We start from the raw sequence: 6,735 nt of genomic DNA, 5'->3' as shown, positions 1-6,735 counted from the left end.
TTTTATGACTTTGGATACCATTGGACTTGACGTACTAGCAATAGAAATGGAAGACTCCATAAGCACAGCAAACACACACGAAAACAGAAACTGAAATGCTTAAAGACAGGATTCCTAAAACACTTTATTGTGCTAGGTCAAGCCAACAAGACAGTTTCTTACCAAAAAGCAAACGAGAAAAAAAACATACAGTAGAGAGAAAAGAAACAGCCTTACCACAGCGTCCTTTAACAGAGTTAAAAGGATAACAAAACATGTAAAGAATAACCAATCACCACACGAGATGTTTACAAGGATAAGAGAAGAAACTACTTAGGATGTACCTGAACAAATGTAGAGGTTAGAGGAACAACTAATGCCAGATCTGATATAAACCAGATCTAGACTTATCAATAATAACCATGACATAGAGAAATAGATGAACAGTGGTGCCAATAGAACAAATAGAACACGACGGAATATCTAAATAGATTACAGAGATCTAAAGAGAATATAATCCCGTCGGTCATTAGAAGAAAAATACCTCAAGAAGGCACGAGAAGCATGTATTCATACAAAAAGGTTTAAAGAGAAACAAATAGATCTAGAAACATGGGACACATATCATAAACCAAACAAGATATACATGTATTATAAATGGATCTGGAAGTATGGACACATATCCTCAACAAGATTAAAGAGATACGAACATGCATATTAACAAGATCTGGATATAAGGACTCAGATCCTTAACAAAAAAGGGGGAAATGGACCAGATCTTGAAAGGGGACCAAATAAGAATGGTACACGCCCAATCAATCACTTCTGGAACAAAATAAACAGAAGAAGATGAACAGTCATTTTTAGATATCGTGGATGAATCTATCAAGGAGAGGGCAAGAAATGCACCAAGCACTAAGAACTCATAACAGTCACACATCTAGAGAAAATATTAAGAAGAAACAAACACAGACCTGAGCGTGAAGCTCTGATACCATGTTATTTTTCGTAAATAGAATGATATTAACAGGAATTAAAACGATTACATTTACAGATACCTTAAAGAAACATATTACAATCTAGATCTACTAAACTAATATTATTGAAACTAAAGTACAAATCAAGAAAATACTAACTCAATGTGATTTGTGATGATTGAAACACCACTGTATGAACAATGAAGAAATCAAGTGAGAAAGATGAATTTCGCCTTGCGTATCTTTAGAGAAGAGATGTAGATTATGAGCTGTACCCGGCTCTTCTTTCCTTTATATATGAATTATTGATTGGCATAATTGGTCCTTCAAGATATAGCTTTAGTGCTCCACTACCCTTCATGATATTAATAAAATGAGGCGCAGTCCTTTGCTTTGTCAACCAGCTACAACTTTCAGCTTATTACAAATCTACCCATACCTGTCCAAATATTAACAAAACAAGGACATTTCAAAGTTAAGTTAGTAACAAGTAAATATAGGTCAAGATTGGATAGTTATGTATTTTAACATGCATCTATATAAATATATAGGAGCCTAATCAAATGAAAACTGTTTAGTTTGTGGTAACCGTGAGATCCACATGAACCAATCATTCAGGATAATTATTATAATTTTTTAAAATAAGTAGAACGGTAAATTAGTAAATTGTATTGAGTGTTCAATTTACTTTAATTACTTTAATATTCTAATTTTGAAATAGATGTGTGTCTGTGTGTGTATATACATATTAGAGGGGACGAGATCACCACCTGTGACCCTCTTTATCCATCGCCGGTCAATATGTGCTTCTTCTCTGGTGCGACACTTTACACCGATCCCTTTGGCCAACACCGTCCAACGCCTCCTTCTCCGCCCATCTCCAGCCATCGGCCACCGCCCACCGCCGTTCTTACTCTCTATCCATCTACAACCATCGACCGTCATCTCCTCAACTCTCACCTTCATTGGTCTGACTCCCCCTGTTGAACAACCTAGATCGGTTTCGGTTTTTCATATCCTAAAAGATCTGGTTTCTACACACCTAAATCGGTTTCGGTTTATGGTTTTTGTTCAGATCTTATTTTAAATCGGGGACGTAACCCAAATCTTGTCGGAGATGTAACTCATGTATCATCGGAGATGTAACGCAGAAGATGTAAGGTTTTTGGATGTAACCTAGATCTCTTTGGAGATGTAATCGAGTGTAATACAGTGGTAACACAGTGGTATCACAAATTGTATTCATCAAACCAGATCTGGTATCATAGTGTGTATCACAATATATTTTTGTCGTTATACGAAGTGTATCACAATATATTTTTGTTGTTTTATGAAGTGTAACACAATATATCAGGTAATGTTGTTTTACTAAGTGTATCACATTGTGTTTTTTTGTTATTTTATGAAGTCTATCACAGTGTACATCATGTGTTTGATGGAATAGGGTTCTCCGCAATAAAGTTAGACGAAGAGAGAAGAGAGGAGAGGGGAAAGAGGATATATAAATTTTTTAAAATACCTTAAATGCCCTTCAGTTAAAATTTTAAGCCAAATGATCAAAATTATTAGTTTCCTAATTTAACCATTGGTTTGTGGTTGAGAATGGATCTCACAGTTATCACAAACTAACCAGTTCTCCCTTGAATGACCCCCTGTATATATACGGGTATTAAACTGAAGAGACATGTTTTTAGGTAAGAAGTAATTTTCATTACTAACTATTGATATAGCAATAAACTTTTCTACCTTAATACTATGGTGACTAGCAATTGAAGAGTTATTGGTGTAATGATACTTAGTAGATTCTAATTTTTTTTGGAGTTCAATGGGTTAAGGGTCGTCAGTGAAGAGTGAATGCAAGTTTTTTCATGTATAAATATTATGGTTGATTACAAAAGATGGTCTATAACCCTAAAAAGTTAGTTCCACTTTCGTTATAGATCAGGTTTCTTTCCCTAACTCCTTCCTGTTTAAAATGCTATTAAGGAAGGGGGTATTATTGTCATTTTACCTTTATATAACGTCTTGTATAATATAAATTCGGATGCTACTCTTGAAGCGTTTAAGGAGGAAAAAATCTAAACCAAAAACCTAAACCCATTTATGGTTCCTTCCCCATCGTTCCCAACCCTATTTCCAACATTTGCGGCATCTCCGATGATACCTATAGCCAACCACGACTACCACCGTTGATCACCTCCCTCTTTCCTCTCTACATATACAAGGCTTCATCTCTGGTTAAGAACACAAACAAAAACCAAAACCATAAGGCTTTCTCTTCAACTAACTCCTCCCAAATCCTTCTGCTCTAGTCGATATCATAAACCAAAACCCATCAAACTCATCCATTGATGGTGAACCTATTCTTGACCCGATAATTCCCAAACCCATCAATTTCAAAATCAACAAGGTTTGGTGTATGAAACCACGAGGTCTTTATCTTTCCCTAGTGTTTAGTCTTCATCAACTCCTGGAAAAGAAACATTTAATAAGGGAGGGTTATTCTTTTTGTATAGAGATAAACACACACACACACACACACATCTTAGGTTTTGACAAGTTCTATTTAGGTTGATATTTTTTTAATTAACCTGGATATCCAACTCGCTATGCGAGCTGACTAATCCCAGGGCGACCACCTGCTTTGTAGATAGCCCGGAGTCATCGCATTTGAACCTCCATGGCCACAAGGGGATTTTTATTCCTCTTTGGATTTGAACCTGGGACCTCCTGGTTCTTTTGACCTTTGGAGCCAAGCTCAAACCAATCAGACACCACCCTTGTGGTTTATTTAGGTTGAATTTTGTTAAATAGAGCTTGGATTTGAGTTTGTTTGGTATGATTGGGTGTGTTTTGGTGTATGTGTTTTTTAGTATGGTGGCCAGAGAAGGGATTCTCACCAGAGAAATATGACCGAACCGGTGTAGGGGAGTGACTGAAGATGGGGTACAGGTGGTGTATATTTATTATTAATGCTTTATACAATCGCAGAAGATACATCTAAAGTTGTACAATAAAAAAAAACATATTAAATAAATGAGCAAATTGACCAAAATGCAGTCACTTAACGAAAAATTTTAACTGTAGAAGGACAACATATTTGATCCATAACAAAGATTAAACCTTGAAGATCTTAGGGTCCGTTTGGTTTGCATGATTGTTTTTTGGGATTCAGATTTCATGTAGGGATTCAGATTTGGAAGGATTTGGATTGGAATGGATTTGAAATAATTGGTGCGTTTGGTTTGTTAAATTTTGGAAAGGAATTGAATTCCATTATTTATAAAATAATTCATACAACAAATTATAAATAATTATAAAAACAATTAAATTACATTTTTATTAATCGATTATTATAAAATAAAATGTTTTTAATGTTTTTTAAAACCCTTATTTCATACAATCCTACGAAATCTCGAGCACCCTCTAAGGATTATCCTATGTTTGTAGGATTTCAGATACGGACAATGCAACAAACCAAACACGGGATTGGAATGAATTTGAAATCAAATCCCTCCAAATTCATTCAATTCCTGCAAATCAAACGTGACTTTCGTCGTAAGTTTTTTTTTTTTAAAGGTTAAAGACCTTTTTTGCAAATTCCATGAGAGTACAAGGACACAAAACATAATTAAGTCTAAGGGATCGTTTACCAAACACTTACCCGATAAGTATCTAGCGATAAAATTCAACACTATCATTTACTTATCGAGTAAGATTTTAGTTAACAAACAACGACTTTCTATGCAACAAATTATCCGGTAAGAACTAACCATGGTAAGAGTCATTGCCCTCACTTACCAGGTAAGACTATAGGTCATTGTCTCGCTCTTACCGGGTAAGATTCATAGTTTTTTTATCCAATAAGGTAATGTAATTTAATAAGCGCTTACCAAATAAGCATTTGGTAAACTAACCCTAAATATTACATCTGCTTTAAATATTGTAGTAGTTAGCATATGCAAACTATTGATAGAAGTTACTCAACCTATTTAAAACATTAATTAAAGTAATTTAGATTAGTAAAAGAATTAATTATATAAATTACAGTTAGTTTAGAATTTATTGATTTCTTGGAGAGTATTAGTTAAATAATTTATGTAACCATTAAATAATTAACCTTATCAAAATATTCATGAAATAAGTTTGATTAAAAATTGTTACTTTACAAATAAACATTAATTTCATTTAGGTTGGAATTAAATAGTTTGGTGTAACTCACAATTTTGTACTTATATAAGGTCCTTTCAAGATTTGTTTTTTCTTTGTATTTCTTTAACATTTTACTCGATGAAACTAACATTGTTCTGTATCTTAGATGCCGTTTACCAAACGCTTACCCGGATAAGCGCTTACCAGGTCACTTTTATTTTACCGGATGAATATGACAATGACTATAAATCTTACCCGGTAAGAGCGAATGCAAGAATCGAGAGTCTTACCAGGTAAGTGAGGGAGACCACTCTTACCACGGTTAGCGCTTACTGGGATAAATTGTTGCATACGATGCGTTTTAGTGAATAAAATTTTACCCGATAAGTAAGCGATAGCGTGGGTAAGTGTTTAGGTAAACGACCCCTTAGTTATCATCTTCGAGATATATATATATATATATATATATATATATATGTTCTCTACAACAATTATAGTCTCTTTTTCAAGATCGGACATACTCACATACCGTTTCATAATATCAACAGTCTAGCCCAATTGCTTGCCTTTTAGATGCTTCCTCTGGTAAGAGAGTGAATTCAGGAGTTCAGGCAGGCTTGAGTATTTTGGGGGTAAGTTTTATTTTGGAAAACATCATCATTGTGTGAATATACACGCGGTAGAAGAATTACGTCAATCGATCAAAATATGGTATCTCACAGGTGAATATTTCCAACAATAAATGACTCCTGATTTTCGGATGATCGGTCCTTTTAATTGAGCCCATATAATGTCTTTCTCGGGAACCAAAAGAAATGCATCTTTGGTACATCAATTGTGCATGGCACATGCATTTTTAACGATAAATCTGCTCTATTTGTCTTCTTCTACTATAACCAACGTAATATTCGTTTTCACTTTCTGCCTTTGTCATCTTCATTATTTTTATAAATTAATGTTCTAAAAGAAACAAATTTACAATCTTAAATCAGTTTAAAAACCCAAAAACTCGATAATCAAGAATCTAAGTGTGGGATTTGTTTTGTTAAATCCCGAGTACAAGAATCTCAAACATGATAAATTGATAAAATATACTGTAACACCTCATACTCTACATTTGCATAAAACACATATTTCATTACATAGAAATATGGATTACATCAAAAGGTCCCACTAGTACAAGGATTGCTAAATGTACAAAATCTACATACAAAATTTCCAAAACAAATCATGTACTACTACATGTAATATAACATGTATCTTCCAAAAGCAGACAATAGATTAGGAAAATAATCATATTTTCCCTTTCCCTTTTATATTCCCGGACCCAGCTATTCCTGCATTGCATAATTTAAAACAGAAAATAAGGGTTAGACCATACGGGTCTAGTGAKWRWRWCCCCYSTTTGCAAATGCAGGGTGCCAAACACCAAAATATGATAATGTAATTTTGGCTTTAGAAATATACCGCAATATAACAAATATGCAKTTTTCAATATCATATATAAAGAAGTATATTCATAATCTCACTTCTTTAAAATATCTCTAGACAGAGATCTTTCCCAGTATCAAAACTCTTTGAATTTAAAATACCATTCCTTTAATAGGAAAGATTTAAGGCAAAACTT

The sequence above is a fragment of the Cynara cardunculus genome (assembly GCF_001531365.2).
Source record: "Cynara cardunculus var. scolymus isolate 2C chromosome LG 16, CcrdV1, whole genome shotgun sequence".
NCBI classification, from domain to species: domain Eukaryota; kingdom Viridiplantae; phylum Streptophyta; class Magnoliopsida; order Asterales; family Asteraceae; genus Cynara; species Cynara cardunculus.
Note: the sequence above shows the minus strand (reverse complement) of the source record.